Here is a 24,220-nt window from a genome sequence, read left to right on the forward strand (position 1 = left end):
TGGCTCCCCTGTCCTGTCCTGGTATGTGGCTCCCCCTTTCCTGTCCTGGTATGTGGCTCCTCCTGTCCTGTCATGTGGCTCCCCCTGTCCTTTCCTGGTATGTGGCACCTCCTGTCCTGTCATGGTATGTGGCTCCCCTTGTCCTGTCCTGGTATGTGGCTCCCCCCATCCTGTCCTGGTATGTGGCTCTCCTGTCCTGGTATGTGGCTCCTCCTGTCTTGTCCTGGTATGTGGCTCCGCCGTCCTGTCCTGGTATGTGGCTCCTCCTGTCCTGTCATGTGGCTCCCCTGTCCTTTCCTGGTATGTGGCTCCTCCTGTCCTGTCCTGGTGTGTGGCTCCCCCTGTCCTGTCCTGGTGTGTGGCTCCCCCTGTCCTGTCCTGGTATGTGGCTCCCCCGTCCTGTCCTGGTATGTGGCTCCCCCTGTCCTGTCCTGGTATGTGGCTGCCTCCGTCCTGTCCTGGTATGTGGCTCCCCGTCCTGCCCTGGTATGTGGCTCCTCCTGTCCTGGTGTTTGGCTCCCCCTGTCCTTTCCTGGTATGTGGCTCCTCCTGTCCTGTCTTGGTATGCGGCTCCTTCTGTCCTGTCCTGGTATGTGGCTTCCCAGTCCTGTCCAGGTATGTGGCTCCCCCTGTCCTGTCTGGTATGTGGCTCCTCCTGTCCTGTCATGTGGCTTCCCCTGTCCTTTCCTGGTAAGTGGTTCCTCCTGTCCTGGTATGTAGCTCTCCCTGTCCTTTCCTGATACATGGCTCCTCCTGTCCTGTCCTGGTATGTGGCTCCCCCGTCCTGTCCTGGTTTGTGGCTCCCCCTGTCCTGCTATGTGGCTCCTCCTGTCCTGTCATGTGACTCCCCCTGTCTTTTTCTGGTATGTGGCACCTCCTGTCCTGTCCTGGTATGTGGCTCCCCCTGTCTTTTCCTGGTAAGTGGCTCCTCCTGTCCTGTTCTGGTATGTGGCTCCTCTTGTCCTTTCCGGGTATGTGGCTCCCTTGTCCTTTCTTGGTATGTGGCTCCCCCTGTCCTGTCCTGGTATGTGGCTCCTCCTGTCCTGTCATGTGGCTTCCCCTGTCCTTTCCAGGTATGTGGCTCCCCCGTCCTTTCCTGATATGTAGCTCCTCCTGTCCTGTCCTGGTATGTGGCTCCCCCCGTCCTGTCCTGGTATGTGTCTCCCCCGTTCTGTCCTGGTATGTGGCTCCCCCTGTCCTGTCCTGGTATGTGGCTCCCCCTGTCTTGGTATGTGGCTCCCCCTGTCCTGTCCTGGTATGTGGCTCCCCCTGTCCTGTCCTAGTATGTGGCTCCCCGATTCTGTTCTGGTATGTGGGTCCCCCTGTCCTGTCCTGTCATGTGGCTCCCCTGTCCTGTCCTGGTATGTGGCTCCCCCGTCCTGTTCTGGTATGTGGCTCCCCCTGTCCTGTCCTGGTATGTGGCTCCCCCATCCTGTCCTGGTATGTTGCTCCCCCTGTCCTGTCCTGTATGTGTGGCTCCCCCTGTTGTATGTGGAGCTGTGGGGTACTTGGTACCGGGTCCAGTACTTAAAGGGATGTGTCACGGCGGCAGTGACCCAGTCCATGGCCCTGGGCGTTCAAATTAAAGAGATGGTCTTTAAACGGGTTTGTGAAATAATAAAAGTTTGTGACACCACCTGTGGTACTCGGTCAGGGGTGACCAACGCTGCTTAAAGGGGTCCTCTGTTGTGATGTTGTGGAGGCATGGATGGTATGGCTTCCCACAGGTGAAGCTGGGTCCCCAGGGCTCCCGGTGTGGTTGGCAAGGATTGTGTGGTGCCGAAAAATAAACGGAGGACACAGGGTTGCAGTCTCTTTACCTGGTAGAAACCACAGTCCAGAGTACCAGCAACGGGTGTTAGTGAGGTTCAGCCAGCCTGGAAGCAGTTACAGATCCCTTTCCCAGGTGAGGTTCGTAAGCCTTCTGTCTTACGCTTTTAACCCCTTTACCCCCAAAGCTGGTTTGCATGTTAATGACCAGGCCAATTTTTAAAATTCTGACCACTGTCCCTTTATAAGGTAATAACTCTGGAACGCTCCAACGGATCTTGGCAATTCTGAGATTGTTTGTTTTGTGACATATTGTACTTCATGTCAGTGGTAAAATTTCTTCAATATAATTTGTGTTTATTTGTGTAAAATATGGAAATTTGGCAAAAATTTAGAAAATTTTGCAATGTTCAAACTTTGAACTTTTTTGCCTTTAAAACATAAACATATGCCACACAAAATTGTTAATAAATAACATTTCCCACAGGTCTAATTTACATTAGAACAATTTTGCAAACAAGTTTTTTTTGTTAGGAAGTTATAAGGGTTAAAAGTTGACCAGCGATTTCTCATTCTTACAACAAAATTTACAAAACCATTTTTTTTAGGGACTACCTCACATTTGAAGTCACATTGAGGGGTCTATATGGCAGAAAATACCCAAAGCGACACCATTATAAAAACTGCACCCCTCAAGCTGATCAAAATCACATTCAAGAAGTTTATTAACCCTTCAGGTGCTTCACAAGAGCAGAAGCAATGTGGAAGGAAAAAATGAACATTGAATTTTTTAGTCAGAAAAATGATCTTTTAGCAACAATTTTTTTGTTTTCTTAAGGGTAAAAGGAGAAATTGGACCCCAAAAGTTGCTGTCCAATTTGTCCTGAGTACGCTGATACCCCATATGTGGGGGGGACCACTGTTTGAGTGCACGGCAGGGCTTGGAAGGGAAGGAGCGCCGTTTGACTTTTTCAACGCAGAATTGGCTGGACTTGACATTGAACGCCATGTCACGTTTGGCGAGCCGCTGATGTGCCTAAACAGTGGAAGTCCCCCACAAGTGACCCCATTTTGGAAACTAGACCCCCTAAGGAACTTATCTAGATGTGTGGTGAGCACTTTGAACCCTCAAGTGCCTCACAGAAATTTATAACACCCAGGCGTGAAAATAAAAAATCATGTTTTTTCCACAAACATGATCATTTAGTCCTCAATTTGTTATTTTCCCAAGGGTAACAGGAGAAATAGGTCCCCAAAAGTTGTTGTCCAATTTGTCCTGAGTATGCTAATACCCCATATGTGGGGGGACCACTATTTGGGTGCATGCCAGGGGTCAGAAGGGAAGGAGCACCATTTGTCTTTTTCAAACCAGAATTGGCTGGGCTTGCCATCGAATGCCATATTGAGTTTGGCGAGCCCCTGATGTGCCTAAACCATCTCCCTACTGCATCTCTGGAGTTCAGCCACAGTGATCTTGAGGTTCTTCTTTACCTCTCTCACCAAGGCTCTTCTCCCACGATTGCTCAGTTTGGTTGGACGGCCAGATCTAGGAAGACTTCAGGTGGTCCCAAACTTCCATTTAAGGATTATGGAGGTCACTGTGCTCTTAGGAACCTTGAATACTGCAGAAATTCTGTTGTAACCTTGGCCAGATCTGTGCCTTGCCACAATTCTGTCTCTGAGCTTCTTGGCCAGTTTCTTTGACCTCATGATTCTCATTTGGTCTGACATGCACTGTGAGCCATGAGGTCTTATATAGACAGGTGTGTGCCTTTCCAAACCAAGTCCTATCAGTTTAATTAAACACAGCTGGACTCCAATGAAGGAGTAGAACCATTTCAAGGAAGATCACAAGGAAATGGACAGCATGTGACCTAAATATGAGTGTCTGAGAAAAGGGTCTGAATACTTATGACCATGTGAAATTTCAGTTTTTCTTTTTCAATAAATATACTAAAATTTCTACATTTCTGTTTTTTTCAGTCAAGATGGGGTGCAGAGTGTACATTAATGAGAAAAAAATGAAAACATTTTTTGAATTTACCAAATGGCTGCAATGAAACAAAGAGTGTAAAATTTAAAGGGGCCTGAATACTTTCCGTACCCACTGTATATGAATAAACAATTCTAATTAATCATTAAATAGTTAGGCAAAAGGAATTAACCTTTTAGCGATGGATTCAATTTTGACTATAATGACCAGGACCCAGTTTTCAAATCTGGACACTTCATGTAGTAATAACTCAGGAAAGCTTCTACATATTGCAGTGATTCTGAGATTGTTATTCATTAAATATTGTACTTTATGTTAGTTGTAGCTTTAGATCAATATGCTATGCATTTTTTATGAAAATATCTGAAAATGTATGAAGATTTGAAAAATTAGCAATTAATTCAATTCTTAAGCCATTAGTCATGGCAAATAATAATAATAATAATAATAATAATAATAATAATAATAACAATAATAAAATAACATTTCCCATTAGTCTACTTTATGTCAGCATCATTTTCCATGTGTCCTATTCTTTTGTTAGGATGTTTGAATTTATAAATCCTATTTTTTCTACAGACCTATTCACTTTTGCAGTGAATTTCAGCGGTCTATATAAAAAAAGTCCTAAAAAGTGATACCATTTTAAAATCAGCACCCCTCAAATTATTCTAAACAGCTAACTAACGTATGTTTGCTAGCTCTTCGGGTGCTTCACAGAAATTAAGGCAAAGAATAATTACAAAAATTACAGTATTTTGTGGACCATAAGATGCACCTCAAATTTTGTGGAGGAATAGGCTAATATAGGAAGCTGACAGCGGCAGCAGGAGTGGGGCAATACTGCTGGCCCTGCGCAGGGAGGAGGAGCTGTCCCAGCTCTGTGAGGCTATGAGCCCTGGGCTGTCAGAAAAAGTTGACGTTGAACATAGTCCCTTCACCTTCCCATTGATTTTCCTGCAGTGGGCTTCAGGAAAATGGACGCCTGAGGTGGGGCATGTGCAGATTGAGATCTTGGCTCCCGTTTGACACTTTGTTTTTCATTTTTACAAGGGGTAATAAGAGTATATAGACCCAAACATTTATTATGCAATTTCTCTCAAATGTGGCAATTTCTTGTATGGGATCAAAAATTGCTATTTTAAGAAACACTATTTGGTTTTTGAAACATAAATTAGGTATAATAGATTGCAGACACGCTTCATTCGCAGAGTTCATGAGTAATGATGAGCAATCTTTTCAAGGTGCAGTTCGGCAAACATCCCGATGTCCGTCGAACAGTTCGTCAAGCGTACCCGAATCCCATTAAATTCAAGGCAAAGCCAAACATATACACATCTTAAGAGGCAACAAAAAGCTTCCCAAACAACTAAAATTAAAGGCAGACACCATGAAAAGTGGTATCAATTGACACACAGTAGAAATTTGTTAATTGCACAGCAGCAGTCAGCCATGGGCCATGCATGAGGCATGCTGGTATAGCACAGGCACAGCTTTTTTAGAGAAGTAATGGCGACTGGGAAACTGGTACTGGGGGACTGCGAGGCCATCAATTTCGGAAACCATCTGTATCCATCAGGTGGAAAGTCAGCATTTTGTGGTTAACAGATTGAAGACGGTGGAGTTCAAGCTCTTAGCTTTGGCATTTGTAGGGAGAAACATCCTATTACATGACCAAAACTGCGGGACCAAGGGCTGGCTGCTGTGCTGAAAGAGGGTGAAGTAGGGTGAATAGGACAAACTGCTGGACTGTGAGTGAGGTGCAGGCAGAGATGTTATGGTAGATTGAGAAAGATGTGTTGTGCTCGGTGAAACAAAAACAGCAGGCATATCCACTTCCATAACAACTGATGGGCTCTCACTCACCCTGACTGTAGGGGATAAACAAATGTAATTTCTGTGGCCGGAGACCTGTGTGAAAATATTTGGCATGGTGATGGAGAAGGAAGAAGAAGCAGATGCGGCTGTGGGGCATGGCGAGTGGTCTGAGAAGCCCCCTAATATGCATTTTAGCGAAGTGAGATTCAAAGAATAAGGCATGTTGACCGCGCATGAGCCGGTTCATGCATGTACACACACCCTGTCCCCTCATAAAACACATTCCCCATGCTCATCATACAGCACCGCTATCCTAGTCAAAGTCAGAATAAAAGCATTAGTGGAATCGCCATCATTTACCGACCTTTGCCGAATTTTGACAACTTTGAGCAAAAATACTCGGGAAACTGAGCACAAATCTGAATGTGCTACGTTTGTATCAATTTTGAGATTAGCAAACGTCTTTCGAACAAGTTTGCTCATCTCTACTACTAAGGTGCCAAAACAGCAGAAAACCGCACAGCTGACTCGATTTTGGAACTTAGACTCCTCGAGGAATTAATCTAAGGGTGTGTTGACCATTTTATACCCACAGCTTCTTCACAGAACTTTACACCACTGGGATGTGAAATTAAAAATTACATTCTTTCCAGTGAAAATTTGTTTTACAGTGCCTACAAGTAGTATTCAACCCCCTGCAGATTTAGCAGGTTTACACATTTGGAATTAACTTGGCATTGTGACATTTGGACTGTAGGTCAGCCTGGAAGTGTGAAATGCACTGCAGCAAAAAAGAATGTTATTTCTTTGTTTATTTTTTTTTTAAATTGTGAAAAGTTTTTTCAGAGGGTCATTTATTATTCAACCCCTCAACCCACCAGAATTCTGTTTGGTTCCCCTAAAGTATTAAGAAGTAATTCAGGCACAAAGAACAATGAGCTTCACATGTTTGGATTAATTATCTCTTTTTCCAGCCTTTTCTGACTATTTAAGACCCTCCCCAAACTTGTGAACAGCACTCAAACATGGTCAACATGGGAAAGACAAAGGAGCATTCCAAGGCCATCAGAGACAAGATCGTGGAGGGTCACAAGGCTTGCAAGGGGTACAAAACCCTTTCCAAGGAGTTGGGCCTACCTGTCTCCACTGTTGGGAGCATCATCCGGAAGTGGAAGGCTTATGGAACTACTGTTAGCCTTCCACGGCCTGGACAGCCTTTGAAAGTTTCCTCCCGTGCCGAGGCCAGGCTTGTCCGAAGAGTCAAGGCTAACCCAAGGACAACAAAGAAGGAGCTCCGGGAAGATCTCATGGCAGTGGGGACATGAGAATAATGTTGAATATGTTGAATAATAATTGACCCACACTTTTATGTTTAAAATTTATAAAAATTTAACTGAGCAACAAAACTTTTTGGTTTGTAAGATGTATGCATCTGTTAATAAATCCTGCTCTTGTTTGAAGTTTGAAGGCTCTAACTTATTTGCATCTTATTAAACCTGCTAAATCTGCAGGGGGTTGAATACTACTTGTAGGCACTGTAGCTCTAAAACTTGTAATTTTCACAAGCAGTAACAGGAAAAAAGGACCCCAAAATTTGTTGCACAATTTTTCCAGAATGCAGTGACATCTCATATGTGGTCAAAACCTAATGTTTGGGCACATGGCATGACTCAGAAAGGAAAGACGGCAATTTGTTTTTTCGGCACAAATTTCTCTGGAGTAGATTGTGGATGCCATGTTGCATTTACAGAAACCCTAAGGTTCCAGGTACTGTAGAAATCCCCCACGAGTAACCCGATTTTTGACACTAGACCCATCAAGCAATTAAACTAGTGGTGTGTTGAACATTTTGAACCTATGATTACTTCGTAAAAGTCTAATATTTTGGATGTGCAAAGGAAAAATGATGTTTCTTTTTCTGGAAAATTCAGTTTTAGATCCAACATTTTAATTAATACAAGGTGATCAAATAGAAATGGGCACCATAATTTGTTACGCATTTTCCATTTTTCATTTGTACAACCATAATGCGAAATAGAGGGAAGAAGAGAGAAAAGGAATAGGGGCCTGGGAGGCAACAGACACGTACCCTCAAGTCTAGAAAGTCTAGATAACTAAAGGGGTCCCCGACATGATGAATGGCCTTAAAAACTATGACTTTCCTAGTCTACCTAACAGCTCCTGTCAGCTCAGTGTCCACATTTCTCTATGATATCTCTTGCCAGCACATTGTTCTTCAAGCTAGCGGAACACAAGAATTTACCTCCACTTCCCAGGATATGGGGTGCACCAAAGTATTCATGGGGGATCTCTAGTACACACCTTGTGCCTAATTCAAATTCATTTGTAAATGGTTAAATATTAAACACAACAATACTGATGTGAGGGGGCAATCTTAATATTTTATTAATATCGTGACACAGCATTAAATATTAAGAGTTCATAATTTTAGTTTTGTGCAGTGATAAATTAGTAATATCCACAGGGATGTCACTTTATTGCAGCAACAAGTCTGCAGCATTAAGTAGTAGAACACATTATTTTGGCCACGATAGGTAGATTTAACCTTGTGGTTTTTGGATATTTTTTTCTGTCACATCTCATTGAGTTATGAAAGCAACATCCATTTAACCAAAGGTTTCTCCGAATGTATAGCATATAACATGCATAGCTGCAGATGCTGCAGAAACCGCAGTCACACCTAGGTTCTGGTGATGGTGGAGGCTCCCTCTGTCCCACATGTAAACCCTAGAATTATAAGTGGCATATGGTTACTGGGGGGATTGGTATAAATTCGCTTTTTTACATTATATACTTGCAAACGGCATAGATATCCTAAATTTCACACTTGGTGGGCCCCCACTCTGACAGGTGTATTTGTTGAGACCTCTGACACCAGTGAAACTGGTCCCTGAGTGTGTGTGAAGCAATGTCTCTTTGCATGATTCTCTATATCCGTACACTGTAAGATGACCCAACAGTCCTGGACCTAGCATTTTAGTCAGGGAAGGGGTACACCAGTATATAAAAATAAACTGTAGTTTACTGGTGAATAGTGTTGAGCGATACCTTCCGATATCGGGAAATATCGGATCGGATTGGATACCGATCAGACCGATACCCCAAAAATATCAGGTATCGCCGATTCCAATACCGGAAACCAATGCAAGTCAATGGGACACAAATATCGGAATTAAAATAAACCCTTTATTTCCTTGTAGGTTCATTCTACATGAAGGAAAACAACTAAGAATAGTGTAGGATATATTGGGGGAGGTGGAGGAGACATTAAAGGCATATAGGTTTAGCCCAATCAAATGGAATAACAGGAATTAATTTTTTTTTAAGACGTTCGGAGTTACAAAGATATTGACTATGTTAAGATTTTTTATATTTTGTCAGATATTTATGTTTCACTACTTCCATGCTCTTCACCTTCTTTTTTTACTTCTCCCACACTTTCTCCTTCATCATCCTCAGCAGCAGCATCTTTTCCATCAACTTCTTCACCTTATTCACCTTCTTCTTCTTCGCCTTCTTTTTTTTACATTCTTCATATCCTTCTTATTCAACTATTCTTCTTCTTCATATTCTACTTATTCATCTTCTTCATATTCTTCTGCTTCATCATATTTTTATTTGTGACAGGCATTCCTGTAGTTGATATCTATAAAAGTTTGAAGATCACACCTTCCATTCTGCCTGTCACAAAAGATTTACAACAGGATTTGTCAGTTTTGCCTGCAGCAGCAGGTTTTTTCCAGGGGCACCACGAGGAGGAACGGAAACACCCCCATACACTGCTTAGTCTTGTTCTGCTTATAATTTAGATAATATCTTTTGCTCTGATTTTTAGTCTTATGCTTAATGTTCTTCTGCTTTTTGTTCTGCAGCTTCTTGTTCTTCTGCTTTTTGGTCTTCTGTCTCTTCTTCTTCTGTATCTTGGTGGTTGTCTTTTTGTTCTTTGTCCTTTTGGTCATCTTCTTTAGGGTCGTCATCAGGGAGATCCACAGTGATTACCAAAAATAATTTCAAAAACCTTGAACTTGGAAATGTAGCAGAAGGTACAAGAAGGCTGAGCAACTGCCGAGAACCAGCTGACGGTACTGGAACCCAGATGGATAGCAGAAGGTTCAAGTGCCAATGGAACTACCGAGGACCAGCTGATGGTGCTGGAACCCGGTTACTAGGCAGGAGGTACCCATGCCAGAAAGCACTACCAAGGACCTCCAGACGTTGGTGGAACTTGGATACCGAGAAGGAGGCACCTAAGCCAAAGGTTCTGCCTGGAACCAGCTGACGGTACTTGAACCCAGGGGGAACTATTCAAGATTGACTTCCAAAGAACCAGCTAATGGTGCTTGAACTCAGATAAGCAGCAGAAGGTCCACATGAAAAAAAAGTAGCAAGGCCGTGAGCCGGCTGCAGTTACCGAAACCCACAGTCCTACATGGGGAGCTTGTTCTATTTGCACTACGGAACCAGCCTTGATTGCCAGATCCCACAGCCCACATAGGAAGCACCTAAACTGCAGGCACCATAGAGTCGGCTAACCCGACCGCATCATGACAGGACAACGTATTGCAGGCAAAGTGACCATAACACAACCCGGAAACAACTGGCGTGCTGGAACCAGGTTGGGCAGTAGGGAGTACCGGTGCCAAAGACACTGCCGAGAACCATCTGGCAGTGCTAGCACCCAGATGGGTAGCAGAAGGTACAAGAGCCAATGGAACTACCGAGGACCAGCTTACGGTACTGAAACTCGGTTACTAAGCCTTCACCATGCTGTGATTTTAATTACATCCAAACACAGTTGGTTCTGACCTTCCTATAAATGCAGGCTTTACCATGTTATTAGCCATAGGCAAGTGTTCACACTAGGCAGAGAGGTCAGGTACCCATCCGATCTGAGATTACCTTGACGTTTGGTGGATGGGCTCACAATTTTTGGCCAAATCTTGTGCTAAGCGTCTCATGTGTTTTTTCATAGATTTCACAAGCCATTATGCTATTCACATTTCATGTATTGCACATTTCCTTGCTTTAGTACAGTAAAATTGAGTGCAGCCATTGATCTATTTACTATATGTCTTTTTTGGTTATGCACCAGTTCAGACTAGATTGCTGTTCAGTCAGTTTTCCTATATTTACTAGGTACTGGAACTTGGTTACTAAGCAGGAAGGACCCGTGCCAGAAAGCACTACCAAGGACCACCAGACATTGATGGAACTCGGATACCGAGAAGAAGGCACCTAAGCCAAAGGCTCTGCCTGGAACCAGCTGACAGTACTGGAACCCAGGGGGACCTATTCAAGATTGATTTCCAAAGAACCAGCTGATGGTGCTGGAACTCAGATAGGCAGCAGAAGGTCCACATGCAAACTGGCAGGAGTTACCAAAAACCCACAGTCTTACAGGGGGAGTTTGTCCTATTGGCACTACGGAACCAGCCTTGATTGCCAGTTCCCACAGCCCACATAGGAAGCACCTAAACTGCAGGGACCATAGAGTCGGCTAACCCGACCGCAACCGCAACCCGGCAGGACAATGTATTGGAGGCAAAGTGACCTTGACACTACCCGGAAACAGCTGGCGTGCTGGAACCAGGCTGGGCAGGAGGGAGTACCCGTGCCAAAGACACTGCTGGGAAACAGCTGGCGGTGCTGGAACCCAGGGTAAATACTAAAAGCAGAGTGGAGCCAGAGGCCTAATTGGAGCAAGTTTAAAGTTAGTAGTAGTCTGAATGTGGAAGGAGCAGGAGAAATTGCCGCACACACAGCAGGGGATCAGCTGACATTACTGAACCCCAATAACACTGGAGCATGTGTTGACTGTGCAGATGGCACTTCTGAGCAGCAATTGGCGGTGTTGGAGCCCAGGGATTACAGGAGAAATAGAGTGTAGGCAGAGGCCTAATTAGAGCAAGTTTAATATGTGTAGAAGTGTGAATGTGGAGGGAGCAGGAGAAATTGCTGAACCTCAATAACACTGGAGCATGTGTTGACTGTGCAGACGGCACTTCTGAGCAGCAACTGGCGGTGTTGGAGCCCAGGGTAAATACTAGAAAAAGAGTGAAGCCAGAGGCCTAATTAGAGCAAGTTTAATATGTGTAGTAGTGTGAATGTGGAGGGAGCAGGAGAAATTGCCGCACACACAGCTGGGGATCAGCTGACGTTACTGAACCCCAATAACACTGGAGCATGTGTTGACTGTGCAGATGGCACTTCTGAGCAGCAACTGGCAGTGTTGGAGCCCAGGGATTACAGGAGAAACAGAGTGTAGGCAGAGGACTAATTGGAGCAAATTTAATATCTGTAGTAGTGTGAATGTGGAGGGAGCAGGAGAAATTGCCGCACACACAGCTGGGGATCAGCTGACATTACTGAACCCCAATAACACTGAAGCATGTGTGGACTGTGCAGATGGCACTTCTGAGCAGCAACGGGTGGTTTTGGAGCCCAGGGATTACAGGAGAAACAGAGTGTAGGCAGAGTCCTAATTGAAGCAAATTTAATATCTGTAGTAGTGTGAATGTGGAGAGAGCAGGATAAATTACCGGATACACAGCAGGGGATCAGCTGACATTACTGAACCCCAATAACACGGCAGCAAGTGTTGACTGTGCAGACGGCACTTCTGAGCAGCAACTGGCGGTGGTGGAACCCAAGGTCAATACTACAAATGGAGTGGAGGCAGAGGCCTAATTGGAGCAAGTTTAAAATCTGTAGTAGAGTGAATGTGGATGGAGCAGGAGAAATTGCCGGATACACAGGAGGGGATCAGCTGACGTTACTGAACCCCAATAACATGGCAGCAAGTGTTGACTGTGCAGATGGCACTTCTGAGCAGCAATTGGCGGTGTTGGAGCCCAGGGATTACAGTTCAGGTGGTAGAAACATAAACACAACAGGAGACCTGGATACTGTTGCCAACCAATTATTTAATCTGGAAGAGGACTGGCAAATTCCTGCGAGATCCAGGCCTTGTTCACTTTCAGAAAAGTAAGCAGGTCAACATTATAGGAGGATAGTCGCATGCGATGGTCTGTTAGAACACCACCTGTGGCACTAAAGACGCGTTCCGATAATACACGTGTGGGAGAACACTGAGAGGGCAAGACATGTAGTCTGTCACCATCTGACGGAAATGTTGCCTCCTGCTGACTGGAGCCGTCTGTGATGGTGTAGACATTTGTGGCGGGGACACAAAACTTTGCCACATTTTGGCCATGCTGGTCTTGCCTTGTGCTGAGGTGCTGCTTCTGCTCCCTCTTTGTGCAGAGCTTCCTCCACTGCCTCAACGCAATGAGCTGCTTTGTAAAGCACTAGCAGCACTGCTCTCGGTTGGAATGGAGAACATGATGGAATGCACCAGTGTGTCTTGGTACTCCCGCATTTTACGCTCCCGGTTCAACGGTGTTATGAGGCTTTGTAAGTTGTCCCGTAGCAAGGATCTAGGAGGGTGTACACCCAATAATCAGCCGTGTTGAGAATGTGGGCGATGCGGCGGTCATTTCTCAGGCACTGCAGCATGAAATTAACAATGTGCTGCAGACTGCCAACTGGCCAAGAAACGCTATCCCCTGCTTGAGGCATCATCTCTGCCTGCTCTGCATCACCCCACCCTCGCTCTACATACTGACTACTAGAGCATTGTGTAACTCCCTCCTCTGGATAGATGGCCTCCTCCATTGACTCCTTCTCATCCTCCTTACAAAGTGTCCCCTGCCTAGGCCTTTGTGAGGAACCACGTTGCGCAGACTGTCCAGAAGCAGATGGCATTTGTGACTCCTCATCCTCCACCTCTTCCACAACCTCCTCCCTTAGTGCTTGCAGTGTTTTTTCAAGCAGGCAGATAAGGGGGATAGTCATGCTGACTAGTGCATCATCTGCACTCGCCATCTGCGTGGAATCATTGAAGGCACAAAACGTGGCAGATGTCCTTCATAAAGGCCCACTCAGTGGTGGTGAAGTATGAATGGCGCGCAGTGTGACTTGTTTGCGCCTGATGCAGCTGGTACTCCATTACTGCTGCCTGCTGCTCACTCAACCGCTCCAACATATGTAACGTTGAATTCCCCCTTTTGGGTAGGTCACATATGATGCGATGTTCCGGAAGGCGGAATTGGCGCTACAGAGCTGCAATGCGCAATCTTGCCATGCTGGAACACCACAAGTGGGCTCACTCTAGGCGGACCTTGTGCAGCAGTGCATCAAGATCCGGATAGTCCCTCAAAAAACTCTGCACGACCAAGTTGAGCACATGTGCCAGACATGGGATGTGAATGAGGATGCCTAGGCCCAGAGCTGCCACCAGATTTCAGCCATTGTCACACACTACCATGCCTGGCTAGAGATTCGCTGGCACAAACCACACGTCGCTTTCCTGCTTGATAGCATTCCAGAGCTCCTGCGCTGTGTGGCTTTGATTCCCCAAAGAAATTAATTTCAATACAGCCTGTTGACGTTTGGCCACGGCTGTGCTCATATCGGTCGTAATAGGTAAGCGTTCACGGGTCAATGTGGAGGTAGACTGTGACGGCTCCTGCAGCGCTGATTCAGAGGAACTGGTGTATGAGGAGGAGTTAATGTGTACAGACTGGATTCCTGCAATCCTTGCAGTTGGCAGAACACGTACAGTGCCACTCTCAAGATCTGTACCCGGCTCCACAACATTTACCCAATGGGCAGTGAGGGAAAGATATTGTCCCTGTCCATGGTTACTAGTCCACGCATCGGTGGTCAGGGGGACCTTGCTACTGACGGCGTTAGTAGCGCATGTTTAATGTTTCCCTCCACATGCTTTTGCAGGGCAGGGACGGCTTGCCTGCTGAAATAAAAGTGGCTGGGCATCTTGTATAGTGGGACTGCCGATGCCATGAAGTTATGGAAGGTGTCAGTCTCCACCAGCCTGAATGAGAGCATTTCAATGGACAGTATTTTTGTAATGCGAGTATTCAGAGCCTGTGCTCGAGGGTGGTTTGCCGAGTATGGGCGCCTTTTCACCCATGCCTGTGCTACTGATGGCTGTAGACTGGCCTGGGAGTGTGAGGATGACAGGGAACTTGGTGCTGTGGGTGAAATTACACTGTGTCTCTGTACAACAGTGCCAGAGGTTCTTCCATGGCGATCCTGTGAGGAAGCCGAACCAGCTGTGTGTGAGCTGGGGGAAGAGGCTACAACACGAGCTGAAGAGGTGGTAGGTGGCGCTGTAGGTTGGCCTAGGTCTTCAGTGTGTCTTTGTAACTCCACCACGTGCTTGGTCCGCACATGTTTCCACATATTTGTGGTATTGAGGTTGCTGACACTTTTCCCTCTTTTGACTTTCTGATTACACAGCTTGCATTTGACAAAGCAAATGTCATCTGCAACTGTGTCAAAAAGGCCCAAGCACTGCAAGTCTTGGGAGCGCCCGTTTTGGGTTTTGGAAGAGGCATGCTCCTAATGGGTGCCGAAGTTGAGGCTACAGGCAACCCAGTCTGCCCCCTCCCTCTCCCTCCTTTTTGGGCCATTCGGGGAATCTCTTCCTCAGAGCTGCTCCCACCACCTTCCTGTACCTCACGCCTTGATAGGTCAAGGACCTCATCATCTATACTACCCTCTTCCAATGACTGCTTCTCCTGGGTAGTCACGACAGCACAGTACGCACTAGAAAGTGGCACCTGAGTCTCATCATCAGATGCGTACTGAGGTGTGCTGACCGTAGGCACTGGCCCACCTGCCTCTTCAGATTCAGAGAGACAAAGCAGTTGCGCATCACTGCATACTGCCTCTTCTTCAATTTCTCGAATGCTGCTTGGCTGGCCCCCTCTTTCCAAGCCAAGAGATTCAGAGAGCAGAAGTAGAGATGGCTCCTGTCCAGGGCTCTCTGACTGCCTGGGCAATTTGGCAGGTGGTGAAGAGACAGATGGGTGCTCTTCAGTGCTCTGGACCTGAGGGGATGTGGCACTAATTGAAGTCGATGCGATAGCTGCAATCCATCCGACAACGGCTTCAATTTGTTCATCCCTCAGCAGTGGGGTATGGCGAGCTCCTACAAAGCATAAAGGCCTTTCCCTGGTAAAACTGGGGGATGCTGAGTCACTGGTGCCCGCAGCAGGCATTGAATCCCCACGTCCTCTCCCTGCAGAAACTCCACGCCCACGACCACGTGCCTTACTCCCTATCCCTCTTCATCTTGGTAGACTAATAAAGATAGGCAGAAAAGTACTAAGGGCTTAGTGTGCTTATTCCTGAACAGCTGCTAACAGGTGTAAGAAACACTAATTTTATAAAGTGTGGACTAGACTTTAATATGAGCTAATGTGGCCTACACAACTGTAAAGTGGAGTGTTTGGTGAACTTTATTAACTTTTTGTTTTTTTCACAAAAAGACACTGGATGTGCCCAAAGATGTAAAACCGATAGTATCACAAGCTTTTTGTAGCTATTACAATGCAGGAAGGTAAACTACAATGCAATTGATGAGGCTCCAAAAAATAGGCTAATTCTAATCTGGCTGGGGCTGCAGGGCACAAAGCTGCAGAAAGGCTCTTCTATCTACTCCCATATAGTGTGTGCTTGCAATCTAGCTGAATACGGATGGAAACACAGTAATAGGAGAAATCATAAAAAATATGCAGCAGCACTAATGCAAAAAAGGACTATGTAACAGTATGAGGCAGTGACGCACGCTGAGCGGACTACGACCTGATGTGGCTGCAGAACAGACTACAGCGTGAGCTGCACTCACACACAGAGACCTCGCAGAAAGCCGTAAACAGCACTGCAGGGCAAAAAAAAGCTTCTCACACAGCGGTTGCTAATGTAGCCTGGGTAAAGCACAATGAAGCAAATCGCTATCTCAAACTGTCCCTCAGTCAGAACAGTAGCGTCCTGTCCCTAACTAAATTCACAGCAGAGTGAACCCAAAATGTCGGCGGCGGATTTTATAGTGCATCATGACATAATTTCAGCAGCCAATCACAGCCATGCCATTAGTTGCATGCCTAACATGCATAACAGGATGTGCCCACACTTCTTAGGATTCCTCATTGGCTGAATCAAATCAAACTGGGTCATTGCATTATGGGAACTTCCGATTCCGGTATTCGATATACTAAAAGTATCGGAACTCAGTATCGGAACTCCAATACTGCGAATATCGGCCGATACCCGATATTTGCAGTATCGGAATGCTCAACACTACTGGTGAAACAGACGCAATGTATATGTATTAGGTAGCAGGTATTGCGCTTGGTATCACATCCTGTGCATTATACAGAGCCACATACTTTGTGGGTACAGCTGGCGCCACATGTCTTGTGAGAAGTTATGTTTCGCAGCACACTTGTACGGGTCCTCCATTTCTAGTTTGTCTTTCTTGTAACCACAGGTCACTTTGGTGCAATAGCCAGTCAGGTATGCTTATGTAGCGCCCCCACTGCCGCAGGGCCGAGGGGTACCCGGTACCGGGCCTCTGAGTCTCTGCTCTGGGGTTGTCACGGTGGCTAGACCCGGTCCGTGACCCTGCTGAGGGGCATACAGTGATAGATGTAGATAGTGGTGGTGGTGCGGTGCAGTAAATAACGAGGACACCAGGTTGCAGTCTCTTTACCTCTTTACTGAAGGTCTCTGGGTCCTCAGTCCGGAATACGGTTCACCAGGCTGCGCAAGTCCGGCCGGTCCGATGGCACCTCCAGAGTTCTCCTTGCAGGTGGAAATCTGTGCCTTCCTGCTAGCGCTATGTGTTGTGGTCCTCCCCTGCTGTGCTTACGGGATAGTCCCCACAACTGTTGTGTCTGTTTCTCGTGTTCCCTCACAACAACTCGATTAGATGATGTTCTGCTAATCCTCCGTCCCTCCCGGTGTTATGGTTGGGACGCACCCGTATGACGGGTAGGCTCGGAGCTCTGCCGGGACCCTAGAGTCGCCTCTCTCCACAGGTTGCCCCCCAAGTCTGCATAGGTGATTTAGGTGAGACAGCCCGCCTGTGACTGACTGTCCTGCCGTTGGTTTGAAGTATTGCTTGGAGCTAGATATATGAATACTTCCTCGGCGTTCCGGCCGCCGGTTGTGCGCCTCAGTAGGATGTTGCCTCGATCTTACAGCACGACTCCTACTGGTAATCTCCTTCTTGCTTTGATCTCGTTTCTCACTCAGCACAATATATCTCGCTTCTGATCCTTTCTTAGGGCACCGCCGCTATGCTGAGCAGGCACGGTCCCGTGACATTCTTTCTTGTTGCCAGGCCTCTGTCAGGGTCCCAAACCTGACAGGGACCCTACCGAATCTTCCCCACAACACCCTCTGCCACAAGGTGTTGCTTGGTTCCAACCCAGTCAGCTTTCTCCACTAACTTCCTGCCTGACCCCCAGTTTACCCACACGGTGAGGAGTGGCCTAATAAATAGCACCCTTAGCTCCCCCTGGAGGCCCGACTGTGAAATGTATTGGTGTATGTGATACCTGGTCAGATGAACTCCTTCAGTGCCATCAGACGTACCATAGCCCCCCTTAGCGGCGGAGCCACAGTACTGCAACGACCAGGACTCTGGGGCGCTGCACTCCCCCCCGGTTAAATCCAGTACTCCGGGACTGGGAAGAAAACAACAATACATGTCAGCAAAAAGACATACAATTTTTGTGAGTGCAATAACAATAAGCATACTTGAACAGAGCTTCCCTTTATGGGAGGTGAGAACACTTGAACGTTACAAACATGGTTCAATACCTTTAATTAACTTTACTATAAATAACTTTTCTTACCCAACCGGGTATTCTACTTAGTGCAAATTTTTGAACAATAATTTAACATTGCCTTTAAGGTTGTACGCTCTAAATCCACTAAAGACCTTCTTATAACACATTATAAGGCTTAAGCAACTGTGCTACATTCTCCTACTTTATTTCTGCAGGACCGCCTGTCCTAACGGCTCCAGACCTACTGCCTCTCCTTTCTATGCAGGACCGCCCTGTTCAGTCCGGGCCTACTGCCCTTCCACCACTATACACAGTATAGAACGTAACCTTTTTCCTTCAGTTCAAAACTACTGAGCCTTCTCTGTATGGCTCCTAGGAGGACTCACCAACTAACCCCGTCCGGGTTCACTCCCTGTCCTCATCCTTTCATCAACATTATCAACCATTTCTCACAATTAACTAGTTAGTTACATTTATCGTTTTCATATCAGCATTATTACTTTCTTTCAAGACATCATTATCACTTTACTGTTTTAAGACAGTACTACTCATAAGTGCACAGGTAAACATCCCCTTTAAGAGGGGACCAAGTCTTTATGAGGTAGCGCAGCTTCTTCAGCTACCAGTCCGTACACCGTAAGGACTCCGGTACAAGTTCCAATAACCGTATCTTCGCAAAGAGTCCATCTTTTATATAAAACCAGTAGAGAGCACCTTTAAGAAGGTGCAACTATGTACAAGGAGTTTGTATCATGCATTGTTCATGATTCAGCAGTTTCTTAGTAACGGAGCAAAAAGTAGAAAAACAAACAAAGAGCAATAGGGATCCCGGGTCAACAAAGGGATCCCTTTAAGAGTTAACCCTGGACGGGTTTTAGCAGCAACATAGCAGAAAACAAACAGTTTGAAGAACTATTTACATGTTCAGAAGATTAAGACATTTATTTGAACCATTCAGGAGGCAGCACCGGCGGAGGCAACCCCTTTGGGTATTGCGAGCCGCCCGGTACTGCATAAGGGGATCTGTTGTCCCATCTGGGGGTCTGTGTACTCACAGTCTTCAATTCTGGGGCAGCAGGAACACCAGTCACCTGAGGAGGTGCTTCCTTGGCCACGACAGCGGTGGAGGTCATAATGCTGCGAGTCGTGGTCTTTACAATGGTGCATGTTGGGGTGACCACGGTGGTCTCAGTGGTGATCGTAGGCCGACCACAAGGGGGCACCTTGGCCACGGGGGCCAGCTTCTCTGGCACCTTAGTCGGGGGTTCCATCGACTTCCGCTTGCAGACATTTAAAGCGAACCATCCCTTCTCTCCAAAGTGCCGGGTGTAGGTCACTTCATCCCCTGGGTAGAGGTCCCGGTCCGGGTGACCCTCCCTCAAGTGAGACTTGACATCCCTCCGGTTAACAAACACTTCTGCATACAGGCCCGGCTCTTTAATGAAGCCCCAGCCTCCGCGGAGCTTGAAGGTGGTGATAACGCCCTGCCTGCATGGGGCCCGGTGAGCGGTGGGGTCCTTGCGGGCCCGATCCTTGACCGCCAAATCTTTCTGGTGGTAGGCCTCTAGCCCGGCCTGGTATTCTTTCCGTTGCTTCCCCCACTGCCGCTCTAGCTGAACCTGGTATTCCTCCCAGCTTAGGGCATGTACCATCTCCCCCTCTTGGATCTTCACCCCAGGGAACCCCATGAGGTTAGATCCTGGGTTCACCCAGCGGCACACTGTGCGTTCTGCGCGGACTTCACACAGCAGAGCAGTGGGTCTAAGCGGGGCTTCCAGGCGGTGTTCCATACCCGTGGGATCCTCCCATGGCAACAGGCGCTGAAGTCTATGGGTTCCAGGGAGAGGGGGTGCCGCAACGGGGCCTACTAGCAGGCCCTCGGCCGGCGGGACGGGGTCAACGGACTCACCAACCGATGCAGGCTCTTCCTCTGCGGCGGGCCCCTCTGGCGGTATCGGCGAGGACCTCGGCAGCAGTATAAGATCCGATGCTGGAAAACTGCTGTCCGGCGCCGCCTGGTGCGGAGCCTGGGCCTTCACGTTCAACTGAAGGAGCTGGTCGAGCAAGCTCTCCATCTCGACCTGCAGGAGTTCGGTGCTGTCCGCGGAGAACTGGCTGTTGCGCTCATCCGGGTAGTTGGGGGAGACTTCCGCTTCAACCCCACTTTCGGGTTCGGAGCTGCTGGCCATGGTGTCCTCCACGTGGGCCACTTCCTGGTCCTTTTCCCGCTCTCTCCTTCGTGGGCGGTTTCGTTTTCTCTGTTTCCGCCCACCATTGAGAATCAGGAGGCGGATCTCGGCTGCTGACGGACACGTCCTCACGGTGCAGAAATATTTAGACTGGGCGGCCATTGTCGTTCGCGCTCTCCAGCTTGTCTACGCCCACTCCACGCCCCTCTTCTTCTCCTGCGCTCTCCTCAGCGCTGTAATGGCGGCGGATTTTGGCGGTAAATGGCGTGGCACAGTCTTTGCAATAAAGTACAGTCCAAACACAGTAAATCACAGTTCCAAGGCACACATGACCTGATTCTTCAGGCTTAAGTAGATCCTGTTCGTGACGCCAAGTTGTAGCGCCCCCACTGCCGCAGGGCCGAGGGGTACCCGGTACCGGGCCTCTGAGTCTCTGCTCTGGGGTTGTCACGGTGGCTAGACCCGGTCCGTGACCCTGCTGAGGGGCGTACAGTGATAGATATAGATAGTGGTGGTGGCGCGGTGCAGTAAATAACGAGGACACCAGGTTGCAGTCTCTTTACCTCTTTACTGAAGGTCTCTGGGTCCTCAGTCCGGAATACGGTTCACCAGGCTGCGCAAGTCCGGCCGGTCCGATGGCACCTCCAGAGTTCTCCTTGCAGGTGGAAATCTGTGCCTTCCTGCTAGCGCTATGTGTTGTGGTCCTCCCCTGCTGTGCTTACGGGATAGTCCCCACAACTGTTGTGTCTGTTTCTCGTGTTCCCTCACAACAACTCGATTAGATGATGTTCTGCTAATCCTCCGTCCCTCCCGGTGTTATGGTTGGGACGCACCCGTATGACGGGTAGGCTCGGAGCTCTTCCGGGACCCTAGAGTCGCCTCTCTCCACAGGTTGCCCCCCAAGTCTGCATAGGTGATTTAGGTGAGACAGCCCGCCTGTGACTGACTGTCCTGCTGTTGGTTTGAAGTATTGCTTGGAGCTAGATATATGAATACTTCCTCGGCGTTCCGGCCGCCGGTTGTGCGCCTCAGTAGGATGTTGCCTCGATCTTACAGCACGACTCCTACTGGTAATCTCCTTCTTGCTTTGATCTCGTTTCTCACTCAGCACAATATATCTCGCTTCTGATCCTTTCTTAGGGCACCGCCGCTATGCTGAGCAGGCACGGTCCCATGACGTTCTTTCTTGTTGCCAGGCCTCTGTCAGGGTCCCAAACCTGACAGGGACCCTACCGAATCTTCCCCACAACACCCTCTGCCACAAGGTGTTGCCTGGTTCCAACCCAGTCAGCTTTCTCCACTAACTTCCTGCCTGACCCCCAGTTTACCCACACGGTGAGGAGTGGCCTAATAAATAGCACCCTTAGCTCCCCCTGGAGGCCCGACTGTGAAATGTATTGGTGTATGTGATACCTGGTCAGATGAACTCCTTCAGTGCCATCAGACGTACCATAGCCCCCCTTAGCGGCGGAGCCACAGTACTGCAACGACCAGGACTCTGGGGCGCTGCACTTAAACCAAGGATATGTTATTCAGAAGACGAGGAAGGTTGTGTGGCAACCCCTGTTGGAGCTGCAATAGTACTTGTTCTCCAGTTTTCCCATATTTGTGAATGTGAACTCTACCTAGTTATGAAGTAATATACAGGTCCTTCTCAAAAAATTAGCATATAGTGTTAAATTTCATTATTTACCATAATGTAATGATTACAATTAAACTTTCATATATTATAGATTCATTATCCACAAACTGAAATTTGTCAGGTCTTTTATTGTTTTAATACTGATGATTTTGGCATACAACTCCTGATAACCCAAAAAACCTGTCTCAATAAATTAGCATATCAAGAAAAGGTTCTCTAAATGACCTATTACCCTAATCTTCTGAATCAACTAATTAACTCTAAACACATGCACATGCAAAAGATACCTGAGGCTTTTAAAAACTCCCTGCCTGGTTCATTACTAAAAACCCCCATCATGGGTAAGGCTACGTTCACATTTGCGTTGTGCGCCGCAGCGTCGGCGCCGCAGCGCACAACGCAAACAAAAACGCGGCAAAACGCACGCTAAAACGCTGCGTTTTGCGCCGCATGCGTCCTTTTTGGCCGAAAGTTGGACGCAAAAAAAATGCAACTTGATGCGTTTCTTGCGTCCAACGCTTGCGGCCATGCGGCGCACAACGCAGCACAACGCATGTCCATGCGCCCCCATGTTAAATATAGGGGCGCATGACGCATGCGGCGCCGCTGCGGCGAGGACCGCAAACGTGAACGTAGCCTAAGACTAGCGACCTGACAGATGTCAAGAAGGCCATCATTGACACCCTCAAGCAAGAGGGTAAGACCCAGAAAGAAATTTCTCAACAAATAGGCTGTTCCCAGAGTGCTGTATCAAGGCACCTCAATGGTAAGTCTGTTGGAAGGAAACAATGTGGCAGAAAACGCTGTACAACGAGAAGAGGTGACCCGGACCCTGAGGAAGATTGTGGAGAAGGACCGATTCCAGACCTTGGGGAACCTGAGGAAGCAGTGGACTGAGTCTGGTGTGGAAACATCCAGAGCCACCGTGCACAGGCGTGTGCAGGAAATGGGCTACAGGTGCCGCATTCCCCAGGTAAAGCCACTTTTGAACCATAAACAGCGGCAGAAGCGCCTGACCTGGGCTACAGAGAAGCAGCACTGGACTGTTGCTAAGTGGTCCCAAGTACTTTTTTCTGATGAAAGCAAATTTTGCATGTCATTCGGAAATCAAGGTGCCAGAGTCTGGAGGAAGACTGGGGAGAAGGAAATGCCAAAATGCCTGAAGTCCAGTGTCAAGTACCCACAGTCAGTGATGGTGTGGGGTGCCATGTCAGCTGCTGGTGTTGGTCCACTGTGTTTCATCAAGGGCAGGGTCAATGCAGCTAGCTATCAGGAGATTTTGGAGCACTTCATGCTTCCATCGGCTGAAATGCTTTATGGAGATGAAGATTTCATTTTTCAGCACGACCTGGCACCTGCTCACAGTGCCAAAACCACTGGTAAATGGTTTACTGACCATGGTATTACTGTGCTCAATTGGCCTGCCAACTCTCCTGACCTGAACCCCATAGAGAATCTGTGGGATATTGTGAAGAGAAAGTTGAGAGACGCAAGACCCAACACTCTGGATGAGCTTAAGGCCGCTATTGAAGCATCCTGGGCCTCCATAACATCTCAGCAGTGTCACAGGCTGATTGCCTCCATGCCACGCCGCATTGAAGCAGTCATTTCTGCCAAAGGATTCCCGACCAAGTATTGAGTGCATAACTGAACATTATTATTTGATGTTTTTTTTGTTTGGTATTAAAAAACACTTTGATTTGATTGGTCGGGTGAAATATGCTAATTTATTGAGACAGGTTTTTTGGGTTATCAGGAGTTGTATGCCAAAATCATCAGTATTAAAACAATAAAAGACCTGACAAATTTCAGTTGGTGGATAATGAATCTATAATATATGAAAGTTTAATTGTAATCATTACATTATGGTCAGTAATGAAATTTAACACTATATGCTAATTTTTTGAGAAGGACCTGTATTGCAACAAATTAATCACTCAGTTGTCTAGGAAAGCTGGATGCCAAGCTATGTAGATGCTGTCATGATGGAGATAATGGCGTAAACTCAAGTTCCCTGCACATCTAGCCCTTGAATAGAAATAAGATCCTGACAGTAATTCTTTCTATTTTTCGGTTCCGTTATGTAATGCTGGTATAACGCCAGTTTCAGGAATTATATTCAGTA

The sequence above is a fragment of the Ranitomeya variabilis genome, chromosome 2 (genome assembly GCF_051348905.1).
Source record: "Ranitomeya variabilis isolate aRanVar5 chromosome 2, aRanVar5.hap1, whole genome shotgun sequence".
Classification (NCBI taxonomy): Eukaryota; Metazoa; Chordata; class Amphibia; order Anura; family Dendrobatidae; genus Ranitomeya; species Ranitomeya variabilis.